Below are 13,589 nucleotides of genomic sequence, written 5' to 3' on the forward strand. Positions count from 1 at the left end.
GATCGGTTTATATGGGGGCTATATATAATTATGGACCGATGTGGACCAATTTTTGAGTGGTTGTTAGAGACCATATACTAACACCATGTACCAAATTTCAACTGACTCGGATGAAATTTGCTTCTCTTAGAGGCTACGAAAGCCAAATCGGGCGATCGGTTTATATGGGGGCTATATATAATTATGGACCGATGTGGACCAATTTTTGAATGGTTGTTAGAGACCATATACTAACACCATGTACCAAATTTCAGCCGGATCGGATGAAATTTGTTTTTTTTAGAGGCTCGGAAAGCCAATTCGGGGGATAGGTTTATATGGGGGATATATATAATTATAGACCGATGTGGACCAATTTTTGCATGGTTGTTAGAGACCAAAGACTAACAGCCGTATTCATAAAAAGTTAATTGACGTTTATGAACGATTGATAAATTATTTCGTGAAAAATAGCATTCATAAACGATTAATAGCTTACCAAACCTTTAACAAGTCTTTGGTAAATTGTAAAAATTTATTGTAGGATGTACCCTTCTTTAACTCTTGGATAAAATTGCAAAATGCTTTTTTTGGGCAATACCTATAAATTTATCGCTGTTTTATGCTATTTTGTATATCATTATATGCCAATGCGTATAATATGGGCGATCTTTTCTTATAAAAACTTTATTTTGATGTAATTTTTCAAAATACTAATCCAAATGAGAGAACTGCAGAAATAGACGTACAAAATTCATACCAACCAATATTATGTAAATTTAACGTCATCTTAAACTTCCTTTTGTTACTTTAATGAAAAATGCGTCGAAAATTAGCTCGAGAAATTAAATAGATGAATTCCATTAGATTAGTGATGTGTTTTTAATCACAATAGACTTTATATTCTAATACAATCCGGTTCGATTAATACTAATATTGATACTAACATATTGACTAATTATAAAATGATTGTATATTGTGAGTAATGCATTCTGTATAAATTAATTTAGCCTGGAAAATTATGTTTCGCCACAAAATCATTAAAATGTTGAGACTTTATTTTTATTAAGATCAACCGGTTATAATTCGATTTTCATCACTACGATGAAAATGACAAGATGTAACGACATGTGTTGCCACCTGATCACTAAAAACGCATGATAACTATAATAGTGTTATTAATGATTAATGAATACCTATTTTTATATAAGGCTTATAGAATAAAAAGAGCGTAATAGCTATCACTGGTTTAGAATGCACGTTAATGATTTTTTATGAATAAGGCCGTAACACCATGTACAAAATTTTAGCCGGATCGGATGAAATTTGCTTCTCGTAGTGGATCGGCAAGCCAAATTTGGGGGTCCGTATATATGGGGGCTATACGTAAAAGTGGACCGATATGGCCCATTTGCAATACCATCCGACCTACATCAATAACAACTACTTATGCCAAGTTTCAAGTCGATAGCTTGTTTCGGAAGTTAGCGTGATTTCAACAGACGGACAGACGGACATGCTCAGATCGACTCAGAATTTCACCACGACCCAGAATATATTCTTTATGGGGTCTTAGAGCAATATTTCGATGTGTTACAAACGGAATGACAAAGTTAATATAACCCCATCCTATGGTGGAGGGTATAAAAATGCCATTCTAATCTGCAAAAGCTGAAGATTTTTACAGTTTTTTTTTTCGATTATACAAGATATATTACATATATGCCTTTGGTTAGTAGAATAGGTCAAAATTTTGCATTAAACATATCTATTTAAGTCTGGAGAAATGTACGATTCCGTACGTGTATATAAGAGCTATATACCTACGTACAGTCCAATACATCCTATTCTTAACCGAATGTTTTGTAGTAAAAAAACAAGGAACCACGGGAGTTTGTAAATACGACGCAACAACATTTCCGGGAGTAAGGAAAAATATAGGTCACTAATTTTTTGACCTACATGAATATGATAGGAAACAGGATTGGGATTCTCAATTTTCTATTTTGTTATTTTACATATTTATTGTTTCTTCAATTGTAGTTTTTATGGCTACAACTATATGTGCACAAAATGGAAAACTATAGGTATAAATTCATTCACCAAAATTTTAAAAGAAAATACCTGTGGTTTTTCCACTAAAATATTTTATTCAAAAAATAGTTTCATTGATAAAAATTGTGCATGTAGGTTATAAACAAAGTCAACATTTTATTTTTCAACATTTTATAATAAAGTTAAATAGTTAACGTGTTATTGGTATGAAAATTTAAAGGTATGAATGAAAACCATAATTTTCATTTAAATGTGCAATGTTTCATATTTTTGAGCATCATTATTATTTTATTAATTATGGAGTTAACATTTTCATGTCGTTAATTGTGCAACATTCTTTGGGAAAATCCAAAGATGGTAAAAACCGAAAAAATAGAGTCTTTAATTCAATATATGAGAAGTACAATAAGGGCATCTATAATTAAAACCGAATTCTCGATGGTGCACGCACAGAAAAACCATGTTTGGACATGGTTGCCGCATCCATTTTATGCTTATCTAGAGCATGTAATTGCCGCGAAAACCATGTATTTTGTCTTTGTAAAAATAGTTTTCGAGCGGAGAAAAATGTATGGTGGCAATAAGCATTTGAATGGTTCTCAAATACCGCAAACATGTTCTATCATTTAAATGATAGAATTTGAGACCATTAAATGGTCGGGAAAATCATGTACCTGACCACTCATTTTTTTTACTTGTTTACAGGGAAAAAAGTATTTTTATAGGTTAAGTATAGACATGTCTAGAACCATTACATGATCATAAGGACCATTTACATTTTTTTCGTGATCATTTAATTTTTTAACTTTTTTGCAGCGAAAAGAATTTTATAAAAACATTGAGCAGGTACACACGATTTTCATTTTGCGCGTCAGTCGTGTGTTGATTGTTTCTTGAAATGGACGGAGAATACGGATTTACTGTGTTAATTTATTTATTCAGAAGTGGCACGTGGTTTTATGTGAACACAAAAAAGGAAAGTGTAATTGAAAAAATTTACCTGTTTTTGTTCTGCATTTTGCTATATGGTATCATTTATTTTTATTTGCAGTTACATGATGTCTGCGTTTGTACAATAAAAAAATAAAGTTAATTTGGTGTTTTCTTTTCTCAAGTGGCGTCCTTTTTTCGACGACGAAAAAAGTTTTTTCATAAAGATCAAAACATTTTAGGTTGTGACCATGATCTTTTTACTAGGAGAAACACATTTTTAATGAATATCATAACATTTTAAATCGTGACCATTGTCTTTTCATTTAAACAAAATTCTTTTTATCAATATAATAACATTTTAGATGAGGACAATTACATTTTTCTTAGAACCATGTTCACTGAGCCAACATGGTTGCAGGTTAAAATGTTACATGGTCGCCGCAAAAATAGCTCCTATCATATTATTTTGCTCTTTGAATATGATTGTGACAATCATGTTTCTTCTCTGCGTGTGGAGAATTTTGTTAAATTATTTGAGGTGAAAATGAAAGCACGGAATATATATGGAGTGGTTAAACAGCACTGTCACAATAAAAGTAACACACGCAGGAACTCCACCCAAGGAATATAGCAACCTGTGTGAAAAATCTAAGAAGGCCAAAATTGATGAAATCTTGACTCGTTACTCCAATGAAGAAGTCAAGGATTCCTATAAGGAAATGTTAAAAAGAGATAAGCTCCCCACGGACGCACTTAAAGTAGGCTATCGAAGCACAAATGATGGCAATACTGCGAGAAGATTCTTCAAAAACTATGAGCTCACTGCAAAAATAACACGAGGAGGAGCAGAAGTGGATTTGATTCGAAGGTGTCACACAATACTTACAGTTATTAATTGTAAACAACGAATTAATTCCAACAAATTTGAAATTTTTGCAAGGGAAACTTGAAATCAATTTTGATCTTTACATCAATGGAAACAACTGACACCTACTGTACATAAAATCCTCGAACATGGCCATCAGATCATAAAGTCAAATCTTCTTCCATTAGGTGAGCTTACTGAAGAAACGCAGGAAGCAAGGAATTCGGATTTCAAACATATTCAATTATTTAATACACGGAAATGTTCGAGAATATCTCAAAACCAGTTATCTCCTGGTGTCGTCCGATCCAGTTTTTGCGTTTTAGTGGAGTAACACTAAATATGACAGAGATAGCAATAAGGATTCAAGAGATTTGTTAGATATTGAGGATGTAGATGATTTTTAGACCCTAAACCACATAGTGGTATAATAACTTTGATCTGCCGAAAAATGTGCCTACCAGAAATATTGACTTTAGACCCCACAAAATATATACCGATCGACTCAGCATCACCTCCTGAGTCGATCTAGCGCTTGGTGTCCGTCCGTCCATGTATTTGTTGTTCGCAGGATTCCGGTCGCAATTATTACCCGATTTTGATAAAATTTGGCATGTGGCGTGTTTTTGGTACGAGGACGAACGGTATTGAATTTGGAAAAAATCTGATCACATTTAGATATTGCTCCCATATATATGTAACGCCCGATTTCGATAAATGGGGTCAGATTGCGTACATATACTAACGGATCGGCGTCAAATTTGCCACAAAGTAATCCAATAGACAATCCTTTAAGTGTACCAAATTTCATCGAAATAGGTTCAGATTTAGATATAGCTCCCATGTATATGTATCGCCGATTTTCAACCGATCTTACTCAAATTTGGCTTACTATAATGTTCTGTAGTACTGACTATAAGTGCAAAATATAATCTAAATCGCTTCTGATTTAGATATAGCTCCCATATGTATGTAGCTATACAATTTTCAAAAATTTGTCCCTTATCCATATTTTTGATCGTAGTGGCCTCATTTCTAAACAGATTTTATTCAAATTTAGCACAAGGTAATCTCCTGTAATATCAATAAAAACTTAAAATATAATCCAAATCGGTTCAGATTTAGATATAACTGCCATACATGTATATATATATATATATATATATATATATATATATATATATATATATATATATATATATATATATATATATATATATATATATATATATATATATATATATATATATATATATATATATATATATATATATATATATATATATATATATATATATATATATATATATATATATATATATATATATATATATATATATATATATATATATATATAGTCAGTATAAATTTGGTACATTGTGCTAGTATATGGCCATTAACAACCATGCCTAACTAGGTCCATATCGGTCTAGAATACTTTTTAAGTATTTATCGACCATTTTGGTCAACCAGTATTGGAGTTATTTTCATCCCTATAAAGCAATTTTGAAAAAAGTTTTTTAAAAATTCTCATTCGGCAAAGCACCGACTGCTAAATCAATCTCTTTTCCAAAAAGCCACATGTATCTACTAAATAACTGTAAAAGTTTTCAACATCCCAGCAACAAATAGCTGAGAAATACGCAAATTACAAAAAAACAAATAAAAAACCAAATATAAACGGCCGTAAGTTCGGCCAGGCCGAATCTTATGTACCCTCCACCATGGATTGCGTAGAAACTTCTGCGAAAGACTGTCATCTACAATCGAATAACTTGCGTTGTGGTAATACTTGCCGAAGGCAAGGTATCGTAAAACTTCTTAATATCGTTCACTAAACGCTTCCCTTCGGGAAGCGTACTAGTTGAACTGGTCTGCTTGGGAGAATATTTGTCATAAAACCCTCTGAAATTTATTATCAAATAACCCACTACGACCACGAATTTTCGAAGGAAAATATTATATTTGATTCATGGTTGTGGGTATTTAAGATTCGGCCTGGCCGAACTTACTGCTGTATATACTTGTTTTGCATTTGCATTTGAAGATTACAAAAAACTGCCGGCGATAGATACTATCTATTGGCTCATTCCCAATAATAACTAGTATTACGTACCTACGTTTTATAATCGAGTTTGAACTGTGTTTTTAAAATTTGGAAATAGAAGAATTTTTACCTTTCGAATTTTTTTAAATTTTGAAAAGTATGCATTTCGATATTTCCATTTTGCGACCTATAACGCATTTAAAAATGTCACCAGGATTTCGTAGAGGTATTCTGTCTAACGCGGAATTGAACTCAAAACCCTCAGGCGTGAATGCTAACCATTGCGCTACGGTGGCTCTCCAAAATTTATTCTTTTATTTATGATGAAAATGTAATTTTCCACTCTAAATAAATGGAAAAATGTTCATAGCTTTAAATCGATTTAAATTCAAAGAAACTACTAGCATTTCATTCGCATATGTGTTTAAATTCGAATTATGTATGTTGAATAAAGTAAATGTACGTGGGATATTACGTTTGCTCTCAGGCTACTCTCTTTAAATGTTCACTACTCTGATTTGGAATGACACGAAGCGAAAAACTACATACATACATAGATGAGATATTGAAAAAAAAACGTATTTTGCAGTGAGAAACCTGAATATATTTGATACGCGCGTTACAACAGGAGATTTCTCATTTGAAATGCATATGATTTTATTCAATATTGAGCGTAGCTGTATTAAATATTAATTCACGTTTTTTTATCTCTTTGCTTATGCTCTCTTTCAGTATGTGAGTGAGTATGGGGGGTGTCAGTGATGTTGTATAACAAACAAGAAATTACAATGAAAACAACAATAACTCACCAATCTTTGTGACAGCTCTATTTCATACATGACTGAATGTTCGACATGCTTACCATCACAGTTGGAATCATTCACACATCCTATCCCAGTCGGATAATTCGTGGGCCCTGCATTTATAAGAGCTGAAAATGCGCATTATAAAAGCGTCAATGAAACTTCCAACACAGCTTAAATGATAAGGTGCTTTAACATCTCTGTTTTTAAAGATTTGCTGAAGGCGAAAAGATTCAATAGGCATTGTCCATTCGCTTCTCAAATCAAGTCTATTATAATGTCTGTTTTAAGCCCCACATCGGAACGAGTACTGATGTCATTTCAACTTACACGAGAAGGCTTGTGTTTTATTCAATTTATTTTATATAAAAAAGAATCAACACTGCGCCACAATGGGGCACACGGTATTATATTTTACTACATATTTTTACAACACCCATAAGGAGGGGAGATAGACACATGGTGTCTTTGGCAGTAATGCTCAGGGTAGGTCCCTGAGACAATTATTAACTACCAGGGTATAGCTAATTTTAGGGAACGGACATATGAAGACATCAAGGCTCTTATGTTACATGAACAAGAGTCCAGCAATGTTCGTAATAACACCACTCGATCGCCTCCTCGTAATTTCAATACTGGTGACGAACTTTTTGTCGCCCACAAACAACTTAAAAGTAAAGAAAAACCTATATACAAAAAAGAAACCGATATAAAAAACATCTAAATAAAACACATACTGAAAAGCCCCCATGGCTAAAGCTATGCAAAAAATTATTTAAAGAAGGTAAAATAATGAAAATAAAAATTATAATAATAAAAAAAAGAGCCTTTTTATATAAAAGACAAAACAAAATTTTATATCATTACAAAACAAGTCACCATGACTCAGAAAACCTATCAAAATATTAATAAAATATTGGCCCAATGTGGCAAATCAAAAAACTATATATAACGGCAAAGAACAAATCTATATTTATACATTTGAAATTATGAAATTGCCTAAACATAACAAGTATATACGGCGGTAAGTTCGGCCAGGCCGAAGCTTATGTACCCTCCACCATGGATTGCGTAGAAACTTCTACTGAAGACTGTCATCCACAATCGAATTACTTGGGTTGCGGTAACACTTGCCGATGGCAAGGTATCTTAAAACTTCCTAACACCGTAATATATACCACATAGTCCATACGTGGTATATATTAAACTAAAAAAAATGCCGATTAAATACGTATATAATTAAGTATAAAGTTTTTGTAGAAATAACATTTTGACAAAATAAAATTTTGACAACATCTTCTATAGAAGTGAAATTTGGAAAAAAAAAAATCTATAGAAATAAAATTTGGACAAAAATTTCTATAGAAATAACATTTTGACAAAATTTTCTATAGAAATAAAATTTTGACAAAAGTTTCTATAGAAATAAAATTTTGACAAAATTTTCTATAGAAATAACATTTTGACAATAAAATTTCGGTAGATTATTTTTGGCTCGAGTGGCAACCATGATTATGAACCGATATCATATGCTGACACCACGTATCAAAGTTCAACCGGATCGGATGAAATTTGCTTCTCTTAGAGGCTCCGCAAGCCAAATCTGGGGATCGATTTATATGGGGGCTATATATAATTATGGAGCGATATGGACCAATTCCTGCATAGTTGTTGGATACCATATACTAACACCACGTACCAAATTTCAACCGGATCGGATGAATTTTGCTCCTCTAAGAGGCTCCGGGGGTCAAATCTGGGGATCGGCTTATATGGGGGCTATATATAATTATGGATCGATATGGAGTAATTTTGGCATGGTTGTTAGAGACAATATACTAACACCATGTACCAAATTTCAATCGGATCGGATGACTTTTGCTCCTCTAAGAGGCTCCGGAGGTCAAATCTGGGAACGGTTTATATGGGGGATATATATAATTATGGGCCGATGGGGACCAATTTTTGCATGGTCATTAGAGAACATATACAACACCATGTACCAAATTTCAGCCGGATCGGATGAAATTTGCTTCTCTTAGAGCAATCGCAAGCCAAATTTGGGGGTCCGTTTATATGGGGGCTATACGTAAAAGTGGACCTATATGGCCCATTTGCAATACCATCCGACCTACATCAATAACAACTACTTGTGCCAAGTTTCAAGTCGATAGCTTGTTTCGTTCGGAAGTTAGCGTGATTTCAACAGACGGACGGACGGATATGCTCAGATCGACTCAGAATTTCACCACGAATATATATTTTTTATGGGTTTTAGAGCAATATTTCGATGTGTTACAAACGGAATGACAAAGTTAATATACCCCCATCCTGTGGTGGAGGGTATAATAAAGAGGCAAAAAAAAATGAAAATCAAATACAAAAAATATGAAATGCATACAATTTTATGTGGTCAAGAGGTTAGATGGCTCATGCATAGATATCTAGCCCCAGCGGTCTGGGTTCAAATTGTTCAATATTTTTAGTCGACCCGTCGCATTGGTTCAATTCTAGTTCACTCGTAGGTCCTAGGGACGGCACTTGTCGTACTTCAACTCCACCGGGAATCTATGGCTTTAATTGACGGTGAAGGTAGTCATGCCATGAGTAGGCCTATGCTGGATAATGTATATGGCTATAAGAGACTAACATGAGCCTTCCTATGCCATCTGAGTTCACGCCTGCATTCCAAAAGTAGTCGCTAAAATAAATTCTTTTGATAAAGAAACTACTCATGAATTAAAAAATATAACGCCCAGAAGAGGCATCCAAAATGAAACAACTGCCCAAAATGGTATATCAGAAAATAATCATAACACCCGAAGAGGTGGCACAAAAATGGATAGATGAAATAAGCCCAAAAGAGGCATACCGAAAAACAAACAAGTTGCCGAATAAGGCTTACAAAATTAATAAAAGAAGTCCCACTCTAAACCAAATAACAAGTCAAAAAAAATCTACTAACAAAAATTTAACTTTTTCCGCATTAAAAAATTACTACTTCACTTTACTAAACATTTATTTGGTCCACACCATTGTACTCCGTCTTCCCGAACTCCTCTCACTAACAACAAATACTAAAAAATTGCTACCAACGCTTAGTATAAGGAAACTTTGGATTAAATTTCAACAGGACTTAAAGCAATTTTCTAAATTTTTTAGGATAAGGAGCAATGTTAAAATTTCGGCTTAAAAATTTGGCCTATTATTGTATGATTTATATTTCTGGAAAAAATAAATTAGAACCTAGTTTAAACAATTTTAATACTACAAAATCTAATATTATTTTCCAAATTTACTGAACAAGTATTTGTTAAAATTTTGGTTTAAAACCCTCAATCAACTGGATTGGCTCCGCTTGGAAGTGGATAGCCGGATCTCCTGATGCAACAGATTGGAATGAAATCCTACGAAGCCAGGACGTATTTACTTCCAACAATGATCTTCAATACAAAATAAATCCTGAAATTTCCACTAAAACACAAGAACTCTTGCGAACCATAACCGGAGTTATTAATGCAACGAATGATATCCTGGGACGAATCATCCAAGCAAAGTTTTTACAAGAAATACTGCACAAGTCGATGATTCTAAAGGAGGATGTAGGCAAATTAATTCGAGCTTGCCAAATGGCCAAGGCTGAAGTTGTGAACAGTAACCTGTGGAACAAAGAAGAGATAAATCAACTAGTAGGCGAAATAGAAGTTCTTCCTTACAGTAATGTAATCGAAGCCATCGAATACAGTGAGCCTTCTATTTACACTAATGGCTTTTAAAAGGGCTTAAAAAGGGAGCCACCGTGGTGCAATGGTTAGCATGCCCGCCTTGCATACACAAGGTCGTGGGTTCGATTGCTGCTTCGACCGAACACCAAAAAGTTTTTCAGCGGTGTATTTCCCACCTCAGTAATACTGGTGACATTTCTGAGGGTTTCAAAGCTTCTATAAGTTGTTTCACTGGCATGTGGATCGCCGTTCGGACTCGGCTATAAAAAGGAGGTCCCTTGTCATTGAGCTTAAACATGGAATCGGGCAGCACTCAGTGATAAAAGAGAAGCTCACCAATGTGGTATCACAATGGACTGAATAGTCTAAGTGAGCCTGATACATCGGGCTGCCACCTAACCTAACCTAACTAACCTACACCAATGGCTCCCGACTTTTGTACATACCGTCAATGCCAAAAGTAGAAGAAATTAAATTCAAGCACCTGATTATACGAGCGGTCTTAAAGGAGGGTCATAAATTGAACCTAAATTACAAAACTCTACTGGTGAATAAGCACGAAACCTATGGCATTAAAAGCAATTGCATTCGCTTAAGCACCGCAATGGTTTGTAACAACGAAATGCTAGAACAGCTGTCAGAAGAAGACTGCCTATCACGACTCTTGAAGGGTGGACAAACAGCGTGCAATTATGTCACCAGTGCAGAATCCAAAGTTGAATTACTTAAAGAGGACACAATATTCTTGGAATCCTTTACGATCAACAATAAAATGTATTGGAGTATAAGCAGTTCTGGAGTACAAGTTCTCCCACCAGTGCTACCACCATCACCCACAAGAGCATATCTTTGAACCTCAATCTCGTACATGAAATGGCTTCTACTAATATTCGACTTTTGGGCTACCTAAAGGAGAGAACAACATGGTTCATGATGTCAGGATCTTTGGGCCTCTTTGTACTACTGGTGTTTATTTGTATAGCTTGGAGGAAGTTAACATCACAGAAAAAAGTACACTGTCTGTACTGCAACAAAGTAACTCCCCATATCCTGATCTGCGGGATGTAGATCTTTAGAGGGGGAAGAGTTAACACATTCCAGTCCCCAATAACCACTGTGCTACAGCGTTTCATAACTACACGTGCCGCTAATTCAGCATTTTGCAATCCATTGCGAAACTGCAATATGATACCTTCCCATGGATACTAATCCTGTGCACCAGACGCACTGTCAGCAGTATGCACCTGTGGGAAAGATATTTGTCAACTTAATTTCGCCGTCTCTGCCAACAACTGGATGCTTGGAGACAACTAATGGAAATGGCAGAATTCAGAGTTGTTCGGGATCGGACCTTTAGCTCTATGCAAAGCACAGCCGACCGTAGCCGAGTGGGTAGAGTGTGAGGTTATGAAGTCAACGGTCGTGAGTTCGATACCGCTTACAGGAAAAATTTTATAAAGGTAAAATTAAATTGTAATAACAATAAATTTATATATTTTGAAATGAGAGGGCAAGGCCTTGGCCCCCAATGACACCCAATGTTATTTTGAAACAGAGTTTGTATTTGTGTGGCATCACTAATGGCTCCTAAATAAGGTACGTTATAACGCCTGTAACACGACGCTTTTTCCTACTGGGATGATATAGTCACATATCACTACATAGACAGACTATAAATATTCTAATAGCTGAGTGCATATCAATGAATGTGCGCTACACAATGCCTTTATGTTTTGTTTTGTGAAATGGGTATTATTATATTATGTTAGTTTTCTTCAAGGGGTTTTCTATAGAAAAACTCTATATCGTTGTCTTTAATAACCAAAATTTACTGGCCAAAATAGGCGATGATAATATATTTTTGGGATTTAGGAAGAGTGAAAAATGTTACTTTTCTTTCTTACTTTCGGAATATAAATAATAGTTCTTACTAGTTGACATGTACTGAATTCTTGCTGAGTAGTAAGAACTTTTAATTATATTTCAACAGTAAGAAATGCGCTGATGAAAAATACGATGTGGGTCTTCAAATGACCCTAACATAATATAAGGGTTAATAATGACTAACAAAAACTTGGCTTGATAATGAGTTTCCGGACTCTGCCCCAGGGAAATCAATAATAATTGATTGGTATGTAAAATTCAAGCGTGCTGAAATGAGCACGGAGGACGGTGAACGCAGTAGACGCCCGAAAGAGGTGGTTACCGACGACACGACATCAAAAAAATCCACAAAATGATTTTGAATGACCGTAAAATGAAGTTGATCGAGATAGCAGAGGCCTTAAAGATATCAAAGGAACGTGTTGGTCATATCATTCATCAATATTTGGATATGCGGAAGCTCTGTGCAAAATGGGTGCCGCGCGAGCTCACTTTGACCAAAAACCATAGCGTGTTGATGATTCTGAGCGGTGTTTGCAGCTGTTAACTCGTAATACACCCGAGTTTTTCCGTCGATATGTGACAATGGATGAAACATGGCTCCATCACTACACTCCTGAGTCCAATCGACAGTCGGCTGAGTGGACAGCGGCCGGTGAACCGTCTCCGAAGCGTGGAAAGACTCAAAAGTCCGCTGGCAAAGTAATGGACTCTGTTTTTTGGGATGCGCATGGAATAATTTTTATCGATTATCTTGAGATGGGAAAAACCATCAACAGTGACTATTATATGGCGTTATTGGAGCGTTTGAAGGTCGAAATCGCGGCAAAACGGCCCCATATGAAGAAGAAAAAAGTGTTGGTGAAGGGTAATATTATAGTTAATTAGTATAAGTTAGACTCAGCGTTAGTTTAACTACGGAACATTTTTTCTGTGTACCAATGTACCAGCAACGCGTACAGTAAATAACTTATACTTATAGAGCATAGTGTTGTGCGCCCACAAGCCGATATAAAGAAAATTTATTTGAAGGAACATACCTTTTAGTCAGCCAATTTCTTACAAACGACACACCAAATACAACTTTAGGTAATAGAAAAAAATCCAAGCTTGAAACTTTTCAGCGTTACAAACTACTACATGAGATTTTTACTACATTCAAAAAACATGAACATTTTGGTTAATTTTAGAAAAATTAGGTTAATTTTAGAAATTTTCTAGATAACTTAAAGACAAGAAAACTTACTCAAAACATAATAATTCTATGAACTAACATAGGCTTAATTTGGCTTTAGTAA

This window comes from Haematobia irritans, chromosome 4 (genome assembly GCF_050003625.1).
Source record: "Haematobia irritans isolate KBUSLIRL chromosome 4, ASM5000362v1, whole genome shotgun sequence".
Classification (NCBI taxonomy): domain Eukaryota; kingdom Metazoa; phylum Arthropoda; class Insecta; order Diptera; family Muscidae; genus Haematobia; species Haematobia irritans.